Source organism: Pan paniscus, chromosome 2 (genome assembly GCF_029289425.2).
Source record: "Pan paniscus chromosome 2, NHGRI_mPanPan1-v2.0_pri, whole genome shotgun sequence".
NCBI classification, from domain to species: Eukaryota; Metazoa; Chordata; class Mammalia; order Primates; family Hominidae; genus Pan; species Pan paniscus.
In genome coordinates this window covers 65013791-65036654 of record NC_085926.1, presented here as the reverse complement: position 1 = coordinate 65036654, position 22864 = coordinate 65013791, and the positions used below count along the sequence as shown (strand labels likewise).

The window sequence follows — 22864 nt, the reverse complement described above, 5'->3', positions numbered from 1 at the left end:
TCTGAAGTCCTCTATTCTTCCCCCAAAAATGTATTAACCTGAAATCAAAATTATTAATGGTTTGAGTATTGCCAACAGGAAATTCAGTGTTCTGTTTGTCTTTATAAAAACAATTTTAAAATCAGTATTATTTATAATACGCTGTCAATGTGCCACATTTGTTTGGCATATCCTCCAAAAAGGTTACATAAGCCTTTTCTTCTTCCAGAGGAAGGTTTTAATCAGGGATTTTTCTCTTGTATTTCATCTGACATGTTTAAGGACTTACTAACCCTTCCTCTGTCTTCTTTTTCTCTCTCTGCCACCTTTTCTTCTTCCTTCTTATCATTCATCTTCTGTCTCCATGTCTTCCTCCCATTCTTTTCCAAGCAGCTGATCTTTGAGCTCTTTCATATGTGGCAGGTGACAAGGGCCCTCTACCTGAAGATCAGATAATTAAATGGGGGAGACCAATTCAGAAATAAGAAATTTCAGTATTAGTAAAAGGGACTCTGACAGACATAAATGATTAAGGAGACTTATGGGACCATCTGACTCCTATCTCTTCTCTGTTTTATTCATTCATTCATTCATTCAGTTAACAAATATTTATGGAGTCTCTATGTGCCAGACAGATAGTACTTAGAAATATGGAGTTTAAAGCCTAGGAGAAAAGGCAGTAAAAAATAATTGCATATATAACAGTAAAACTGCAATTGTGGTAGATGTACTCATGGAGAAGTTGCAGGTCCTGTGGGATCGCATAACAGAGGGAACAAACTACCTAGTTTGAATGCTGAAGTTGGGCTTCTCCTAATGCCTTGACATTTGCACTGTGACTTGACAGATGAAGGGAAGAGAGAGGTTAGAAATGCAGTGGGCAAGGGGCAGGGATGTGGGTCAAGGCCCCGTGATGAGGGAAAAAACCAGCATGGCTGAAGAATAGTCAGCTAAGGGAAAAATGCTGAGTAGGAGCTAGGGAGCTGCGAGGCTGCTCAGGACTGTGTAATTCATCCTGCAGATCTTGACCTTAATTTCGAGAGCCATGAGAAAATATTTAAGCAGGAGATAGACAGCATCTTGTTCGTTTCAGCATTTTGCTTTCCCTTAAAACTCCTTGGCCTTGACTTTCAGCCAGTTTCTCTAATGGATCTGGCAGCTGTGGGATTGGAGATCAGTACCTAGGAATAGTGTGTTAACTGTAATTAGAGTTCATATACTGACACCACAAGCCAGAAAAACACACTGACCCTGGAGCATGGCCCAAGGACTTGCATGTGTACTAGTAGATATGGTGCTTGTGTTATGGAGGTTTACATAGTGAGGGTTGAGGGCAGCAATCAACTCAACACAATTTCTTGCCATCATGTTTGTATTATAGCCTGTGAAACACTTGAAATGTAGCTTTGATAAAGCATTTGTAAAGCCCATTTAGATCAGCAACCTTCCTTTCTCTCTTTCTCTCTCTCTTTAAATGTGGAAGACTTCATGATATTCACACCAGCAATTAGAAGTAAATGCTATACAAACTGATGACAGGTACCCTATTTTAATAAAGTTTAGCACTTTTCTCACCGTGTGTGTGCGTGTGTGTGTGTGTGTGTGTGTGTGTTTTAAAGGCCTCTTACCATGGGCTAATTAGATTCTACCTCAGAGAGAAAGGGCACCTAGTCTCTTGAAAGTCTTTGAAATTGTTCTGCAGTTTAATGCGTGGTGCTATATCTAAGTCAAGCAGGGTTGCATGTTACCACATGGGCAATGCAGCATCAAAGACTATGCTTAAATTAAAACAAAATTCTTTATTTTTGTTGTCATAAGAATCCCCGGCCAGGTACGGTGGTTCATACCTGTAATCCCAGCACTTTGGGAGGCCGAGGTGGCCAGATCACGAGGTCAGGAGTTCGAGACCAGCCTGGCCAACATACTGAAATCTCATTTCTACTAAAAATACAAAAATTAGCCAGGCATGGTGGCAGGTGCCAGCAGTCCCAGCTACTCAGGAGGCCATGATAGGAGAATCGCTTGAACCTGGAGGTGGAGGTTGCAGTGAGCCGAGGTTGCACCACTGCACTCCAGCCTAGGCGAAAGAGTGAGACTCCGTCTAAAAAAAAAAAAAAAAAAAGAATCCCCCAACCTTGAGTTTAAATTAAACACCAAAAAGAGCAAAAGAGCCAGGTAGAGTTTCCTTCTGATGTTTTCTCCTGATCTAAAAACTATTTTTAAAATAAATGTTTACGAGAGTTGTTTTCTAAGGAGAACCATCACTTCATCTCTCATACCATTCAAGATTTTCCACAACAAATTATTTTTTGTTTTGTGATTTTTGTTGGGTATGGAGATTATACAGAGCAGCCGTATGTACTGAGGTTATTATATTCTACCAAGTTTGATTTATGAATTCCTTTTTTTACTATCACTATCATTCATTTGGGCTTCAAAATTGATCCTCTTTGTTATGTACATAGAAAGGATAATGATCATTTATGTTCAAGCAATTCATTTAGCTAAAAACCAAGGCTGGAATATTCTTACTGCTAATTTAATTCCACAAGTTGGAGATTATTTTCAATTTTTTTCCATTCATACTAGACATAGACATACAGAGCTAAAATCAGCTCGAAGGATCTATCTGGTCCATCTCTTTCTAGTGTAACTGGTAAATCACAGCTCTTTGGGGATTTAGCTCTAATTTAGCAGCATTAAATAATTCAGTGCAGAGATCTATGAAAGTCAACAGAAACATTGTGAAATAATGAAAAAAAAAAATCCTTCCTTTTTGGAAATGGTATAGAATGGGAACTGCATATTGCTGGATTTTAGGACTTGTCTTAGATTTTTATTGCCTTTTCCACCCTCCTACCTAAGAAATGACAACTAATATATAATTAATGTAAAGCTAGGGTTTATAGTAGTAGCCCCTTCTCATCTGGTTTCACATAAAAATATTAGTAGTGACACCCAAAGATAGTTAAAAAGAAATTTAAATCTCTTATGAAGTCTTTCAAAGAATGGCTGATGGAGACATTGTATAGCAAGACTTCTTCTAATTTGCTTTCCCTCATCTCTTTATTTATTTGCAATTGCCCTCCATTTCTCTCTTCTCCTGTCTCTACATTTCCCTGAACTTTCCCATAATCTCCTCCTGCCTGAATATTTCTCTTTGCACTTCCCCTCTCTATTCACCCCTTCATTATGTATGTCTGCTTAGCCTCTCCTATCTCTTTCAATTCTCTTGAGGCTATCCATGTGTAGATAAAAATCAAAGACAAGGCAATTGCAAAGTGAGTAAGGAGGCTTTCTCCTTAATAGGGTAGGTAAGTTCGAGGAGGAAGATATAACCTAGACCTGTGCTTTCCACAAATGAATGTGCACATGAACCACCTGAGGGACCTTGTTAGAAAGCAGATTCTGATTCATTAGGTCTGGGATTGAGCTCATATTCTGCATTTCTAATAAATTCTCAAGAGAGTCTCTTGCTGCTGGTCCCTGGACAAGTCAACCTAGAGACCAAAAGAGAGAAGTCTTGGATGTAAAGAGAGCAGCTAGACATGATCTCCATAAAGATGATGACAGTGTCTGCATTATTTACCACTGTAGCACATGCTCTGATACACAGTCCACCCTGTTCAGTAATTTGTTTATTTATTTTTGCCTGATGATCTTGAATACAGACTCTGAAGATATGTTCCTTTCTTTCCTTTCCTTTCTTCTCTTAAAGCTTGAAATGCCTAAGCAGTGCTACATTTCTTAAAGCAACCCAATTTATTCCAGGCATCCATCTGGCATATGATTTACACTGAATCCAGAGGCACTCAAGTATTTTTGTCTGACCCTTGCAGTCTTCAGAGATTCATTCTTCACTCCCAAGTATACTCACACCCCACACTTGGCCATAGCTCACTTCTGACAGGCCAGTTTGGATCTTAATCACAGCTCCCAAAGTTTTAGTTAACATAGCTTCATCCATGAACTTAATCAGCAGGCTCTCCACTCTAACATTTCAACCATTGATCAAACAACAGCCACTAAATCACAGAGAGCCCTGGTTGATCCCTGAAAACTATGCCCATGCTTGATGCTGGGCCATTGATGGAAACTATTTTGTACTGCCTTTTAACCACTTATTTACCAGTTTTATTTCAACCGGATTGTCTCAGAATAACTCATGTAAGACCTGATTTTATTTTAAAAATGCAAAAATTTGGAAGCATATAATATAATAGAATTTTTCTTCATTCTTTCCCCAATTTCACTTCTCTCCTCAAAGGTACTCACTAGATAGATTTTTTTTTCTTTCTGGAGCTTTTAAATTTGCATTTTGCATCTCTCTCTCTCTCTGTCTCTGTCTCTGTGTGTGTGTGTGTGTGTGTGCGCGCGCACGCGAGCATATGTGCGTGTGTACTGTTAGAAATATTTACTGTATATCCATGTGCTCTTCCCAATTCCAGTTTCCTTGCAGCTCATATTGGCCTTGAGACTAGCTTAGGCCCATATATTATAAACAGAAGTGAGGCCAGGCACAGTGGCTCATGCCAGTAATCCCATCACTTTGGGAAGCTGAGGCAGGAGGATTGCTTGAGGCCAGGAGGTCAAAATCAGCCTGGGTAACATAGCAAGACCCTGTCTCTACCAAAAAAATTTTTGAATTAGTTGAGTGTGGTGGCATGCATCTGTAGTCCTAGCTACCTGGGAGGCTGAGGTGGGAGAATTTCTTGAGCCCAGGAGTTCAAGGTTACAGTGAGCAATGATTACACCACTGCACTCCGGCCTAGGCAACAGAACGAGACCCTGTCTCAAAGAAGAAGTAATATTTGTCATTGCTGGGCTGATGCATAATGGTAAGAATGAGTTTTCCATGAGCCTTCTTCCTTTCTTGTGAAGACTGAGGAGGCTCCATCTTCTAAATGTTACATATGCAATGTGATGGAAGCCTGGGTCCCTGAATGACTATATGGATTAGCATTCTTCTCTCATCGTGCATATGTGTGTTATATATGTACCATGAGTAAACTATATCTTCCTTGTGTTTAATCACTGAGATTTCAGAATAAGCTAGTTACCACAGCAAAACCAATTATAACCTACTACATGAATCTGTACTTATGATATTTTTAAAAAATTCAAAGGATTATAGTATATATATTGATCTGCAGCTTATTTTTTTCTCTTAACATTTCTAGACATCAGTCCTTGTCAGTACATATCAACTATCCTGATGTTATAAAGTCATACTCTCAGAACCATATTTTGACATGTTAATAACCATCCACTTAACATAGAGTCTGAATAAATTTATTTATAAGGTAAATATTGAATATATACATGTCTATAAGTATGCATCTGTAAGCATTTGCCATTTAGTCATTTGTAAATGCATTTACAATAATTATGTATAATTTTGTATGTAAAGTAGTATAACATGACAGGTTCTGAGAGACTTGAAGAGCATTCTCATGAAGAAAAAAAGTTGAAAGACATTTTCTGGAGATTAAAAAAAATTAAGAAGCAGCAAAGAATGTGCCAAAAGGAAAAAGAAAAACAGCCACTTGTCTTTTAGGAAATGTCATAGAAAAGCATCAATTTGTTTATAGAGGATAAAATTTAAAGTCAGGGGGCATAATGAAAGATGAAAACATAAATATGACAACTACAAAAATGACTGAAAGTATAGCTCATTTTAGTTTTCAAGAGATGATCAAACAATATTTTTACATTTTTAATGAAAATGTTAAGAGGTCAGAGTTCAATTAACCTAGCGATTTTATTCTTGAAGCAGACTCACAGGATAGGAAAGCTACATTGAGCTTTTATTTCTATTTCTGTTCTATGAGGTTAGGGAAAGCTTCATCTTTTTTGGAACATTGCATATATATATTTTTTTCTTTTTGTTGCTGTTATTTTTTAGCATCTTTGCTTTTCAGCTCCCCTTCATTAAGCTGTGAATGGTTGGAGCTCAATGTAAGATAAGACTAGCTCACAGAATCAATTCTGTGTGGATATTGTTGTGTTTTGGTTGTTCAACCTCATTGTCCTTTCCTAACAGTACCCTGATTTCCTTTCAGGGAACCCCATTTCATGCTGTCTTGGCAAGACAAAGAAAATCCAAGTTGTGCATGGCAGTAAAGGGGAGCCTGGAAGCATCTCTGGCAGTTCCTTTCTTTCCCAATTCTGAAGTGGGAAAAAGTGAGAAAGAAGAGAAAGTGGAAGTAATGATGAAACAAATGTGCAAAGACTGACCCTTACTGATGCGCATCAATGAAAGGAGGACAAAGCAGGCTTCTACCTCCTCTTCTTTTTGTATTTTCTTTCCTCTCTTCTCAGTTTTTCCCATTTCTATTTTTCTTTCTCTTCATAAGCTTTCTTCTCAATTTTTACACTCCCACATTACATTTCATCTTGGTCTTTGTTTTTCTTCCAATCCTGTAATTTCTTTGGTACCCAGGGGATATATCTCAGGAAATCTGTTACCCTATGTCTCTTTGCTGTCTAGTTATTTGACAATGTTTCCTTCTCTAATAAAGTTTTCTCCTTCTTTATGTTCCCTCTCATATGTTATCCCTTCATTACATTAAGATACTCAAAGAAAGGAAAATGCCTTGGCTGTCTTTTCCACCAACCAAGCTGGATGTAATTCCATTGTTTGCTGAGAAAAGAATTGCGTGTGACTCACAGGGTTTATCTTTGTCCGGACGCTCTGTTCATCACGGGTTATGTTGTTTGGCTGTGAAAGATGTATATTATGCCCAAATTATGTCATCTGCCCAAAGATTTGCAACAAAAGCTGGTCCTGGTACCTCCAACTTCTGCACATACTGATTGCTTTGCTTAGTTCTCTGCATCTAATTTTTATATTTTTAAATCCTCTCCACTGAATTTTAGCTGGAGCAGCACAACCCACCACAATTTAAATGGTTTTATCAATTGTGCACAAAAGACCAAATAGCTCCAAGCACCTTGCAGCTCCCTCAACTGCGACCTCTATTCCTGTCTCTTATTCTTTCCCTACCACTACCCTTCTCCCCAGTACACTCTTCCTTATATTTTATAGTAACAGTACTGTTAGAAAAATAACACATAAAGGCAAATTCTACTGGAAATTGTAAACCACTGGCTGGCCATCAGACCAGTATCACTGGTATTATACAGACATCTATTATTTCCCAGCAAAGGAAACGGATGTTGTCAGAAGTTCTTATTCTGCACACTCTATAAAGACAATGAGATTATACAAATGCATAGACTCAAGAAATATGATCAATGCCCTTGTGGTTTCTGTGATCGGTTTCTGTGATGAATGGCAAGCTGCTAAGAAGGATCAGTTAAAGTGGAGGGAGGAAACCTCAGGGTTATATAAGATGGTGCTTTTTAAAGTCAGCTTTGAGTATTTCCTTGTGCGTTTCATGAATCTGATTATTAGCACTGCTCATGATGATATAGTGTGGCTATCTCAGAGAAATATTGGGGCACATTATTATTTGATTGAAATAAATGGGAAGAAAGAAAACTATACTCAAAATATCATTCTTTTTATACCAGAAAGAAGTTCAAGATGACCCGGTCCAACTCCCTTATTCTTCAATATAGAAGCTGAGGCTCAGAGAAATTAAAAGGCTTGCTCGTGTCACATAGGCATTTCTAGACAAAATCTGCTCCAGGATCAAGATCTCTGGTCTCTAAGATTGGTGCCCTTGTCACCTCTTTGAAATTCATAAATATGTAATTTTTCTCTCATGCTAATTCTCATGATAATTTTTGTATTTCTCTGCATCGCTAGGTCATTTTTGATAGTTGTAACAAATTCAACAAATATATATTCATTAACAATTTTCCTTTTTTTTTCTTTTTTTTTTTCTGAGACAGAGTCTTGCTCTGTCACCGAGGCTGGAGTGCAGTGGCACAATCTTGGCTCACTGCAACCTCTGCCTCCCAGGTTCAAGCAATTGTCCTGCCTCAGCTTCACCAGTAGCTTGGATTACAGGTGCCTGCCACCACACCCAGTTAATTTTTGTATTTTTAGTAGAGATGAGGTTTCACCATGTTGGGCAGGCTGGTCTCAAACTCCTGACCTCAAGTGATCCGCCTGCCTCAGCCTCCCAAAGTGCTGGGATTACAGGTGTGAGGCCAACACCTTTACTTTTTAAAGCTTATATGCAAAGAATTATGCCTGTGGCTTGAATAGCAGTGGGGGTAGCACAGTTATGTTAGTTTTCTGTTGCTGCTATTACAAATAGTGAGAAACCAGGTGACTTAAAATCGTTTTTTTTTCTTTTTTTTTTTTTGTATTATCTTACAGTTCTGCAGGTTAGAAATCTCACAATAGTGGTAAAAAGTTTTGGGATTTAGAGCTCACCTGGCTCAGTTTGAATGATAGCTGTGTGATTTTAGACAACTCACTTAACTATTCTGATTCAGTTTCCTTTCCGTAAAATATGAGTATTGATAGTACCTGCCCCTTAGGGTTGCTGTGAAAATTATAGAAGTTGATTCACATTATACATATAGAGCAGTGCCTGGTACATTGTAAGTGTGTGCGTGGGTGTATGTGTGTGTGTGTGTGAGAGAGAGAGAGACAGAGAAAGTCTTACTACTACAATAGTTCTTACTCTAAAAGTTGAACAACAGAATTCCTATTTGGGAGCTTACAGTTGAATTGTCAAGAAACAATATGAATCATCTGAGTATTTGAATGGTTTCAATAAGATGAGTGGGCTTGGTGTACAAGAGAAGGCAGGACTTTTTGAGCAGGGGGCAGCACAAGAAAGGCTTATATCCCAAAGGAAAGTTGAATCCAAATATGATTTATCCAGCAAGCAAGCTGGACAAGTGTTGCAAATAGACCTAAACCCGTTTATTTGTTCACATGTGTCAAGGTCTTTCAGCAAACATGGTTAGCCCCTAATAATGAGAGCTGGGTGCAAGCTAGATGTTCCCTTCCCTGTGTATAAACTTTTCTGCCAAGTGGCATGTTCATGAGAGCAAGGCTCAAACCAATTTCTGCCACACTTCCAAAGGTTATTCACAAGTCTCTGTAATCCAATGGCCGACTCTGCTCTCTGTTGTTTCAGGTTCTCCAATATCATATATGAAAGGGTCAGTTGGAGACAGATGTGGCTATGATCTGAGGTAGCAGTAACCTAATTGCATCAGGCAGCAGGAATATCCACAATGTGCGCCTACACAAGACTGAATGACACCACTGTGGCAGCATCATTAGGCTCCTGGCTCACCAGATTCTTATGCCCCATCTTGGTAAGGGTGACAGCTCCTCTATAGCTTTTTAAATCTAATCCATCCACTTCACCAATGTACAAATTATTTCCAATGTCTGTTATGCTGATTATGAATCTTCTGGTTAACTTTAGGTATACAGCCATGCACCGCATAAAGACATTTCGGTCACGATGCACCACATGTATGATGGTGGGCCCATATGATTATAATAGAGCTGAAAAATTCCTATTACCTAGTGATGTTATAGCTACCATAATGTTATAGCACAATTATGGTATTTTTAAAATAAATGTAAGTAGACAGTGTTCATAAAGTCTACAGTGGTATACAGTAATGTCCTAGACCTCCACATTCACTCGCCACTCATTCACTGACTCACCCAGAGCAACTTCCAGTCCTGCAAGCTCCATTCATGGTAAGTGCCTAATGCAGGTCAACCATTTTTTATCTTTTATACTGTATTTTTACAGTATCTGTTCTATGTTTAGATGTGTTTAGATACACATCTAAACACATGTGTTAGATACTTTCCATTGTGTTACAATTGCCTACAGTGTTCAGCAAAGTAACATGAGGTACAGATTTGTAGCCTAGGAGCAATAGCCTATATACTATATAGCCTAGGTATGTAGTAGGCTATATCACTCAGGTTTGATTGAGCCACACTCAATCATAGTGTTCTCTGGTTCTTTGTGCTTGTATATTTGTTCTCTCATCCTAGATCGCCAATCTACTCATCATAGCCTTGAGAAAATACCTGTAGTGGTTCGTCTCAAATTTTCATCAAAAATCTCTCCTCTGAGTTTTAGTCTTATATATTCAGTTACTTATTTTTCTCATGGCATATTCATAATCTTATATATTCAATTATTTATTTTTCTCACAGCATACATGATATGATGTTTGCACAATGATGGAATCACCTACTGACAGAATGTAGTCCTGTCATTGAGACACATGACTGTATTTTAATGATCTCCATCTTTTATGTAAGAGTCATTCCTCCCAATGTCTTGGTCGTGTGTTCCTGATTAAAAGAGGGAAAATGCCCTGATTGGATGAACTGAGTGTGTAGGTATGGCTTGTCAACTTTGAGGTTTACTTTGGGGCATCTGGGTAGGTCATTTTTGGATGAACTCTCAATGTAAGTATCTTTAGGTTCTTTTCCCTTGACTTGGTCAGGTTCCCAGGTATATTAGGGTTCTCTAGAGGGACAGAACTAATAGGATATATAAATATATGTATGTGTCTATATATATATATATATTTCCTCCCAAATTTTCATCAAAAATCTTGTGTATATATACATATATACATACATGTATATATAAAAATACATATATGTATGTATATATGTATATAAATACATATATGTATATGTATATATGTATATAAATACATATATGTGTATATATGAATATATATAGAGATATATATAGGAGCTTATTAAGTATTAACTCACATAATCACAAGGTTCCACAATAGAGACTCTAGTTCTTTGTGTCTTATATTTATTCTTTCATCTTAGATCACCAGTCTACTCATCACAGCCTTAATAAAATAACCTGTGTTGGTTCCTCCCACATTTTCATCAAAAATCTCTCCTCTGAGTCTTCGTCTTAAATATTCGATTAGTTATTTTTCTCATAGCATATTCTATTTAATATAGTTATTTGCATATCTAATTGTATCCTCATTTTCTTCTTAGACTCTGAAGTCTATTAAGAAGAAACTGCGTCTATCTTCCTTACCATTGTTTACCTAGTATAGTACCTGTCACATGGTAGGAGTTCAATAATGTTAATGTTAGTTCATGTTCACACTGCTATAAAGATACTACCTGAGACTGGGTAATTTATAAACAAAAGAGGTTTAATTGACTCACAGTTATGCATGGCTGGGGAAGCCTCAGGAAACTTACAATCATCTTGGAAGGCAAAGGAGAAGCAGGCACCTTCTTCACAAGGTGGCAGGAGAGAGAGAGCACAGGGGAAACTGCCACTTTAAAAACCATCAGCTCGCCGGGCGCGGTGGCTCACGCCTGTAATCTCAGCACTTTGGGAGGCTGAGGTGGGCGGATCACGAGGTCAGGAGATTGAGACTGTCCTGGCTAACACAGTGAAACCCCGTCTCTACTAAAAAATACAAAAAATTAGCCGGGCATGGTGGCGGGCGCCTGTAGTCCCAGCTACGCGGGAGGCTGAGGCAGGAGAATGGCGTGAACCCGGGAGGCAGAGCTTGCAGTGAGCCGAGATGGTGCCACTGCACTCCAGCCTGGGTGACAGAGGGAGACTACCTCTCAAAAAAAACCATCAGCTCTCGTGAGAACTCCCTCACTATCATGAGAACAGCATGGGGGAACTGCCCTCACCATCCAATCTCCTCCCATCAGGTCCCTTCCCTGACACCTGGGGATTACAATTCGAGATGAGATTTGGGTGGGGACACAGAGCCAAACCACATCAAATGTATACTGGATTAATGAATACACACATACACACACACACACACACACACACACACGAATATGACTTAGATTTTGGCCCTATATTCTTCATTCTCCACCATATTAAGCCCTTTTTCTAGGACTGAATTAAAGACTTTTCAGATCATTGATGACTTGTATAGATCACTGCCCTTGTTTTATTCCCCATCCCCGATACGTGCCCTTAATAAGGCTTTAGAGAAAAGATTCATCCAGATGGTAACATACGTTTAAAATCAGACAGCTGAGGAAAAAAGTCATCAATTATATTAGGGGAGTTGAGTGTTGAGTAAGAGCTTTTTCTAAAACATCCATTTGATTTGTGAAAAACTCCAAACTACCAGCACTTAATTTCTTGCTCCAAATCCCAAATTAAAAAAGAACCATGGTTCTCCTTTTTTCATGTTCTATAGCCTTCCACAGGGAAGAAAGCGCATCATGAGACTGATCAGGCACCACCTGATTATGGGTTCTTGCCTAGTTCTGGAGTCTACATTAACTCCTGACATCTTTATTTGTGGAAATATTACTTTGGGGAACCAAGTAGAGCAGACATGAAAACCAGAGGATTTCTGACAGCTTCCTGGCTTGAAGTTTCCTTTTTAGTTTTTCACATTGCCTAAGGAAGATAAGCTAAAGATTACTGAAAAGAAAACAAAGCTTTGCCAGGTACTGTGATATGGAAAGCCAGGGCTCGCTGTTCAAAGAAGTACACCTCCCATGCTGTTGAAACAGCCTTGCTTTATCATGTGTTGAAATCATATTTTAGACTCTTGGCTATTCTTCCATGTCTCTTGTGGCTGAGCCTGTCTCTGATATGAGTTCAGCTGGGCATAGATTAAAAACCAATTCAGTTCAAAGAGCATTTGGATCTAAATACTAACTATTCTTGGTCAGTAAAACAACCCCATGGGAGACTTTTTTTTTTTTTATTTAAGTGATGTAAAAGTCACAATTAGCTTGATAATGATTGGTACAATTTAGTCATTAAAATAGTCTAAGCCATTTTATTCACATTTTGAGGAGCTACTATACAACAGAAGCTATTCTGGGTACTATAGATATTGCAGGAGACAGAAAAGTTGGAGGAAGACAGAAAAGAAGCAAATATATTGAAAATAATTTTGATAAAAGAATGATTAAATTGTATCAATCATTAACAAGCTAATTGTGTTTTTTTAAAATCACTTAAAAAGAAGACTCCTGTGGGGTTGTTTCACTGGCCAAGTATAGTTCATATCGAGTTTCAAAAGCTCTTTGAACTGAATTGGTTTTCTATCTAGGCCGAGTCAGACTCATACCAAGGATAGGCATGGCCACAAGAGACATGAAAGCATGGCTGAGAGTATAAATACCATTTCATATAAAGAGTGTGATGTGATAGAAAACATCTTAGAGTAGGTGTATGTGTATAGGTTCTTTAGACCAAGGTGATCATGGAAGACCTGTTTGAGGAGGTACATCCATGCTGAAAGCTGGAGAATAACAAGGAGCTAGTCATTTGAAGACCTATGGAACAGCACTCCTTGTGGGAGAAATGAGGCCAAAAACTTAGGTCATTAGAGAACTTGGTGTGCAGGCAGAACTACAGGACCAGTGTGGCTGAATATAGTATGGAAGGGGGGATAGTGTTTGGTGGTAATGTTAGAAAGGTGAGTGGAGCTTGAATCATGGAGGACAGTGGGTCTCAAAGACTCTGTTGGAAGTCACCAAAATATTTTGGAGAGTGCACAAAGCTAAAATAATTTTCATAATAATACTAAATATTATTTTCCTTTTTCACATTGGTTCTCTGATGAACATACAGTAGAGTTTTCCAGATGCTACATACAATCATTCCTAAATCTCTCAGATTGCTGAGGTCTCAGGGAAATCAACTCATCTGAAATTTAAGCAAAGACAAGTACATATAAAGAGAGATGGACTACTAGCCATACAAGCTGATAAGAAGTTTCAGCTAAAAATTTTAATGAATGAGCTAAAATAGAAGGTGGCTAATATGAGAGTATAGAATCCTTGGGAGCTGCAGACACAAGGGGGCTTGACACTCACTCTCAGGCTCTTTTTTGTGGACTTGACTGGATATTCATGAGAAAGATGAGAGGCAGGTAAGAGTCCAGAGGAAACCTCCGTTGTGGTGCAAGGCATGGAGGAGGGGAACAGCAACATCCCTAGGAAAGGCGTGAAGCCCCACCCAGGTCCTTCAGCTGGAAATATCAGACAAATAATTTAAATTATATTTAAATGATAAATATAATTATCAAGCTAATGGATCTGGTAGAAAAATGAAGAACATGCAATGTCAGATGATGAACTTTAGCAGAGAGATGACAATTATAAGAAACAATCAAAATGCTAGAAGTGAAAAACAGATTAAATGCCTTTGACAAATTTATCAGTAAACTCAATACAGCTGAGGAAAGAATCAGTGCGACTGAAAATAGGCCAATAGAAATTACCCAATTTGAGACACAAATAAAAAAAAGGAACTGAGTATCCTAGAGTTGTGGAACAATATCAAGTGGTCAAATGGTCTAATATACCATATGATTGAAATCCTACAAAGAAAAAAAAAACATGAAAGAAGCAATATTTGAAATATATGGCAGAGAATTTTCTAAAATTAATGATGGATGACAAACTACAGCTCTAAGAAGCTTAGAGAGCAATACAGATGTTAAAAACCCTAGACACATCATATTCAAACTTCTGAAAACCAAAGATAAGGAGAAAATCTTGAAGGCCATGAAAAATAAAAACATTGCATAAAGAGAAGCAAAGATAAAAATTATGAGCCACTTCCCCTTAAATCTCTGCAAGCTAGAAGACAAAAGTGACATCTTTAAAGTGATGAAAGAAACAAATTATACAAAATTATTACATGTACCCTGGAAATATGTACATCTATTATGTATTAATAAAAAAAATTTAAAAACCAAACTGTCCATCCAGAATTCTATATCCAGCAAAAATATCTTTCAAAAATACTTTTTCAGGCAAAAACTTGGTGAACTCATGACCAGCAGACCTGTTCTGCGGAAAAAATGTTAAAGGAAGTTCTTCAGACAGAATGTAATACCAGATTGAAGAAACTTGGACCTACATGAAGAAATGAAGAGCACTGGAAATGGCATTAAAGAAGGTAAGTATAAAATTATTTTTTCTTCATTTTAAATTGCTCTAAAAGATAACTTTCTGTCTAAAGTATATAGTAATGTATGGTATATTTATAGCATATGTATGAGTAAAATGTGTAAAACAATAGTAAAAAGAGGGTAGAGAGGAACCAAAAGAATATTGTTCTAAAGTTTCTTGCCTGCCATGTGAAACTGTATAATATTTGAAGGTAAACTGATTAAAGACATATATGTGTGTATACATACATATATATATATACACACACACGTATATATACATATGTACACACACATACGTATATGTAAGACCCTGGAAGAGCAACCACTAAAAATGTATTTAAAAGAGATATAAAAATATTCCAGCTTTAGTTTTTAATCTGGTAAATATCAATAGATATAACCAAGCTCTTTGCTTTCCTCATTAATTTCTAAAAGTGTGAGAGAGTCCTGAGGCCAAAAAGTTTAAAAGTTTTAAGGTAGCACCTTGAAGGCCCTGGTAAGGAATTTCAGTTTCACTATAAGTGCAATTGGAAGCCTTTTGAGTTTTAAGCAAGGGTATAACACACCACATTTGCATTATAAACAGATGTGGAGAATGGACTATAGAGAGCAAGAATGGAGGGAAGACCAGTCAGGAGGCTACCATAGTCATCCTAGCCACGTGTGGTTGGGGCTTGTACAATAGCGATGGCAGTGGCAATGGAGAGCAGTGGATGGATTAGGATGATTTTTAGACGTTGAAGGGATTGCATTTATAAATGACTTGAGGATGATGGAAAAAGATCAGTCAAGGATAATGCCTAGACTTCTCATCAACCTTATTGATGAAGTTTTATCCATTTAAAACATACACCAAGATGAGTATAGAAAGATATATATACCTATGAAACCACACCACTGTAATACAGAAATATCAAATTTTTTACCAATTCTAAACAATTCTTTGTGCTCCTTTGCAAGACCTCCTAGATTTTTTACTTTAGCAACCGAAAAAAATAATGGTGTACATTTCCAAGGTGCATCCATTAAGGAAGGAATATAGTTAGAAGAGGGAAGTGCATGGGAATTGAGAATTCTGGCACGAGATTGATAGGCTATTTCCAATGGTTATGCTTCATATCCTCCAAGAAGACTTCCATACCCATTGCTCCTTGCTTTTCTTCAGCTGGTCGAGAGCCCAACTCTGCCCCGCGATGGCACGCTGCAGTTCCTGCTATAGTACTGTGCAGCTGCACTGTAATTGCCATTATGTCCTCCAATACAAAGAGCGCCTAAAAACCATAACTGCATATTCCTGCACAGGGTTTGTACATATGGACATGCAATAAATGATTGCATAAATAATCATTCATGAATTCTTGATGAATAAATGAATATGAACAATTCTTAATTTGCTGGAGCTTGCCGTCATTAATGATGCCATTCTTCATACCTCACTGGCATACATACAAAAAAATCCACCTTCACCACCAGTTGCCTGTGGGCTGTTTTACTGGTTGAGAAACATCTTCCTTGATGTGACTCTGGCTTTTCCAGGCAACAGATAGTATCTGAAAAGGCATTTTCAGATTGGGATGAAAAGGCATTCTAGGATTAGAGTGATGATAACTGATCTGTAGAGATTCCAGCTTCTTGAGCTCTGAATGCTAACATAAGGCATCCAGACAGCCTTCAGAATATGCCCTACCCATATTTTCTGTAACATACTCAATGCCATTACAGAAATATCTCCTGGGTGAACAATGAGGAAGGCTTAACTTGTGCATCATATTGAAAAAAAAATCTAAGTACAATACATATACAATTAAGTACATGATAAGTTTTTACACATGTATCTACCCACATAACTATCACCCAAATCAAGATATAGAACATTGCCAGTACCCCAGAATATAAGAGTAAACTAAGAGTAAAGAGAAGAAAATTGACTGGTCAGTCTGAATTTGTGAAATACACTAAAATATAGAGAATTATAGCTTAAAGTATATTTTAATTTCCATCTATTAAATAAGGAATGTGATTCAAATGCCAACTTGCATGCCATGGGAAACAGTATAACATTACTTGAAAGTAGATTGGTTAATTAAAGATGTAACCCTAGGGCAACCACTAAAGATTCTTTTAAAGAGGTATAAAATTTAGGTAATACATGAGTAGCTATATTTATTCATCACATTTCTTGTTCTTTTACATAAAGATGTATACAAAACTTTTAAAATATTTTTAAATTTCTCCTCCAAACTCATTATATTTATACTTCCATTTGCTTCACAACTAGTTTTATCAAAGAGAACAGAAAGAAAAAAATTCAGCACAAAAACAAAGAAAAAGAAAAAATTCAGCACAGGCTCAGTTGAATAATTGAAATGTCCAAATTAGTGGGACCTGAGCTAAAATGGTTGTACAGGTAATAAGAAAGAATTACGTTCTGCATTTCTTGTCTTGGTCAGCTGCATTACAGGTAATTAGTGATGGTGTTCTGGGGTGGGAAGACCACACTGCCTCTTTGAGTACCTTATGGATTCACTCACCGATTTGAAATATGTCAACACTCAGAGAATGAAAACAAGGGATATGAAAATAATGTCTGCCTGCATATTATCTAAAGTCAGACTTACTGGAATAGTTTTAAAGGAATAATGCATTTATCCAGGAGAATACCGTAGAAGAGACTGACAGGCATTGCATAACTAATGTTCTTCCAATAATAACAATACCTTGCATTTATAAGCTGCTTTTAACTTTTCACTGGCTTTTACATATCTCATTTAAGAGCATTTTCAGTGTCTCCTAAAGCACACATAAATGCTGGATTTCAAACATAGATGAAGCTTACAACTGATTTTGAAGTAGTCATAAATTGCTGTGGATGTACCCACAGGAACACGTCCTCTGTAACAAGAACAGTGTGTGTCTTTAAACCTCTAGTGTTAAGAGGCTGACAGTTGATAGATTACTGTAAGAGCCAAGCTCTTTTCCAAGTCCCCCCCAGGAATCATTTGCACTTTTTTCAGATATGGAGTATTCAGGATTGTTTTTAATTTGGAGCCAAGAGCTTTGTCTTCTCAGCTGATTCCTTTTCTTGTTTTTACCTGTATCCCCTTAAGCTGGGATTCTAAGGAGAGTGATTAAAATCAAACAGATAACTTCTTCTGTGGCCAGAGAGGGAACATTCTTTAAGGCAGGAGGAATTACTGGTAGAAGAAACAGCAGATTTTAAGTAAAACTTTCCAAAATGACATTAAACTAGACATTTCTTGGGGAGCTGGTATTGCTTGAGGGCACTATAAAGTTGGGGACAGATATATATTGTGGTTCCAGAAATACTGGTCAAGGAGGAAAATAGAAACCTGCTGAGATCTATTCAGTGCTGTTCATAGTGAATAATCTGAGAACACAAAGGCTTCCACTGACTGTATGTACAGTTACTGTGGTAGAGCTTCAGAGCATGAGTTTGGTTTCAGACTGCATTATGTTTGATTCCTAACTCCATGACCTAGGGTAACTTATTAAACCTCTCTAGGGCCTCAGGGTTTTCCCTGTACAATGGGAATATGCAGGAAAACTCAGCACAAAGAAGTTAAATTATCCACCCAAGATCACACACTCAATAAGCAGCAGTGTTTGTGTTTGAACCAGGGCAAATAACTCCAGAGCCCTAACTCTTTCCCTCAGTGGCTTGATCAAGGCCAACATTAAGCCAAAGCATTATTTGCTTTTAATAGAGAGTCCATACGTCCCAAGTTGCCAGAGACAGTCCAGTATATGCCTGGTATAGTTATTAACAGCACCCCCTTTCACTTTCCAAATCGTCCTGGCCTTGTCTGGGCCATAAATGTTATGGTCTTCCTCATCCTTGGTTACTCTTTATCCTCATCTCTCACTGGGCCTCATACCTCCATTTATCACCATTCCTTCAGGCCCCCAGGGCCTTATGATGCCCTGAGCTGCTTCCACTCCTCTGTGTTGCCACCTTTCAAGGCTAGATGGCTACAAATGCCAGCAGAACTGCCTTAGCTCCTGCAGACGCTGTAGCTACCCCTCTTCCCACCATGATACCCTTCACTCATCTTTGGGCTTCTCTGCCCACTCTGACACTATGTCTTGATTCCCCCTACTCACATGGTGGTCTTTGCTTGGGAATGATCTCAGCATCCACTTTGGATCTGGCATTTGTTTCTCAGTTCCATGCACTCATATGCCCCTGATTCCAAAAAATTCTCTACTGTGGTTTTGAAACAGCCTGGCTTGGCTTTGTGACTATGTTTCTTTTCATGACATGCTGATGATTGCAAATTATGACAAGTGTTCTCCAGCTGGGTGCCCTTCTCTAGAAAGAGGCTGTTCACCCTCTAGGAGGAAGGAGAACATTGAATATCTACATTTTTTCTGTTGAAAGTATCACTTTTTAAAAAATTATTCTTTTGCAAAATATTTGTTTCACATAAATGTGTATGTGTCTATGAATAGGTTATGAAAGACTTGCCTCTGATGTTACAAACAAAAGAATGTGAGATTAAAACAATGAGCCTGTAATTTTTACCCTGTTAATTTTTTTTACCCTGTTAATTACCCTGTTAATTTTTACCCTGTTAATTACCTGTAATTTTTACCTGTTAAAGGGGTAAAATAGTGAGTTCTTTGCTTCTGGTCAGCACCCTGTTGTGTCTCCCTGGGGACTCGGTTGCAAGGCAACAGCAGCCTATTGACCCCGTCCCTTTGCTGGCCCATTCCACATGCACCCAGTGGCCTGAGGCTAAAGATTTGGAGGCAGGGAGCATCTTTTCTTGAGATCAGCTTTAGATCTTGATGGTCCAGCACCTTCTGCCATTTCAACTCAAAAGATCTAAACTGAAAGTCCTATTACAGAACTGGGGAGATCATTTCATGAGAAAGCATGTGCCAGACACACAGTGGCACACACAGTAAGTACCCAAATGTGTTCCTTCAACTAAAATGGAATTTAGAGTGGCTCTTCCTTAAAACAATTGGTAGTAATCATTCAATAAATTCTGTAAACATTTAAAGACTCCTGATAATCTTCTCCATCTCTGTTTCAGTTATGATCTTATTATGACCTTATTTACCCTGTGACATAAATAGTATGGTTTCCATGTCATCAGGTGAATGCCTAGCTCAAGGTCACACAGCTAGCCAATGCCTAGCCCAGGCCCAAATTCAATATTCTGAAAAATTCCCTCACATATCTCTTCACTTCTTTCCAACATAAAACCAAAATAGCCAAAGATGTGAAAATCTATCGTGTGACAGAATATTTCTTTAGACAGCTTGTTCAAAAAACAGACCTAGTATTGCATGTAAATGAACATTGTGGCCTTCATTTATATTCAGGAAATTTAATGTGTAGAAGTGAAGCACAGAGCAGGGTATGACCATTATCATGCTGTGTTCATCTAATGCATCTGGACAGCTTTAAAGATATACACGCAAAGAATTTGGCAAATGTAAATGTCCTCTGACATTTACTTGGTAGTAAACATAAGCATCCAACTTCCTCAGCTTCGTTTGCTTCATTACTCAAAGTATACTCTTTCCTCTGTCTTTTTCTTATCGAGTTTAAAAATTTCCATTAAATTACATTTTTAAAAAAATGTCAGAACACTGGGGAAAATGACAGGACTCTAAGTTCAGCAAGAATTTTATATCAGTAACTTGCCTAATGTAAAAACCAGAAACGAGGAAAGTAAAGTGGGGGAAAAAACATTTAAAGTTGAATCCTTATACCCAAAGGAAATGGAGTTGTAAGTCACAGAATTTGCCTCTATGTCACAACTTCAGTGCTTAGCGAGGATCCCTTCCTTGCTAACATCTTGAACTTTTTCATTTCTGTCTTCATTAGGGATGGCTGATGTTTATTAAAAGAATTCTCAAGCTTGCTCGAATAAAGAGGAAGGTAATTTCAGGTTACAAGAAACACCTGGTTTAAGAAGAACATGAACTTTGGAATAAGACAGAATTGAGTTTGAATCCTGTCGCTACCAGTTACTAACCATGGGACTTGTGTGAGCACACTACTTAAGCTCTCCAGGTCTCAGTTTTCTCAGCTGTAAAATGGGAATAGTAATAGTTCTTTCTTATAGGGTTGTTTGAGGATGAAATGAAACAATGTATGCACAATGCTGTATGGTTATGTGTTCAGAAATATTAGCCATTGTTTGTTTATTGGATACTGAGTTTGGATACTGAGTCTTCATGAAGATGGAAATGAAAAGTTGATAGGAATGGAAAATACTTCTGTGTCCGGAATTGGTTCCTTCCTGTGGGTGCTTGGTCTCACTTCAAGAATGAAGCTGCGGACACTTACGGTGAGTGTTACAGTTCTTAAAGATGGTGTGTCTAGAGTTTGTTCCTTCAGACGTTCAGATGTGTCCAGAGTTTCTTCCTTCCGGTAGGTTCGTGGTCTCGCTTGACATCAGGAGTGAAGCCGCAGACCTTCGCAGTGAGTGTTACAGCTCTTAAAGGTGGTGCGTCTGGAGTTGTTTGTTCCTCCTGGTGGGTTCGTGGTCTCGCTGACTTCAGGAGTGAAGCCTCAGACCTCCACAGTGAGTGTGACAACTCATAAATGTAGTGCAGACCCAAAGAGTGAGCAGCAGCAAGATTTATTGTGAAGAGCCAAAGAACAAGGCTTCCACAGTGTGGAAGGTGACCTGAGCGGGTTGCCGCTGCTGGCTCAAGTGGCCAGCTTTTAGTGCCTTATTTGGCCCCACCCACATCCTGCCAATTGGTGCATTTTACAAGTGCTGATTGGTCCATTTTACAGAATGTTGATTGGTCTGTTTTTACAGAGTGCTGATTGGTGCATTTACAAACCTTTAGCTAGACACAGAGCGCTGATTTGTGCATTTACAATCCTTTAGCGAGACAGAAAAGTTCTCCAAGTCCCCACCCGACCCAGAAGCCCAGCTGGCTTCACCTCTCACTTCCATCTCTGTGGGGCCACGCATTCATTCATTTTTGTCTCTTTTGTAGTCTTTCCCTTTTTTCTTTTAGTATTTTCTCTCTCTTGAGGGAAGTACTCAGTTTTCTATTTGTGTCTCTTGACTGACATGGTCCAATGGAACCGCTAATCCTAAATCTACTTGACTATATTCTGGTGCCCATCAACAATTGACTATAGATTATCAATATCTTAGTTCAAACTAAGTTCAATAAAGACAATCTGATTAGCTGCTGGTCAGCCAATGGATGAATACTCTAGGTCAATTTTTCACTCATAACATAGTCAAGCTAATGGTCAAGTTGTTGACTTTTAAGGTCAAATAAGTATTGCCATTCATCCTGACTTTGAGACACACCATGGTTCCTTCCACCACCCTAGGTCCTCTGGCCGGTAGTTTCAAGGCCTTGAGTAAAATGCTTTCCTTGTCTAAAATCCAAAAGATCTGTTACTTAATATGTTTAGGCTTCTTGTAAGGTCTGCAAACCTTTCAAAGGGACATTTCAAAAGCTTCTGGACTTAGATAATTGTGTCAAAAGGGAAACAGCTGTTTCTGTATTTGCAGAGAAGAATGAAATTAAACAAATGCAGAGAAGAGGCTCGTGTATAATTAGAATTGGATTTTAGCAGTGTTTGGACTCACCACCCGGCAGCTTGATTCTTCTCTATCCAACCTCTTACCATTTCTTGATTCTGTCTCACGCTGTATACCCATCTTTCATTTAGCATTTCCCTTACGTTTCACTGGAATCCTTCGCTTCTTGCTTCATAGCACATTTCCCCATCCTTAGACTTTATCACCACTTCTTTCCTTTCAAGTTTCTTTTGTTCATTTGCTTTTTGTTTGCATTGTCTGTTGCGCTTTGCTTTTGGCTAAGAGAAAGATAAAGAAGAAATATAAATTCTTACATTGTTTTTGTTTATTTCTGGGAACAATCATTTTCTCATTTTCTGTGGTGAAATCTCACAGGCCTCATTCAAGCCAGTTTCAAAAACACAGTATTAATCTCTTGCTGTTTACATGTAAGCAATTTCGTGAGTTTTCTAAATGTTTAAATACATGGTCAGAAGCTG

General features: G+C 38.2%; 1 long non-coding RNA gene across 1 annotated transcript in view; it reads left to right on the top strand.

Annotated features, from left to right (window-relative positions):
- LOC117979684 (uncharacterized) overlaps positions 1–22864 on the top strand; it is a 149065-nt gene that overhangs the window by 64756 nt on the left and 61445 nt on the right. Inside the window, exon 2 of the long non-coding RNA XR_004670592.2 lies at positions 14692–14837. This is a non-coding gene — a long non-coding RNA (uncharacterized LOC117979684). The remainder of the gene's footprint in view (positions 1–14691; positions 14838–22864) is intronic.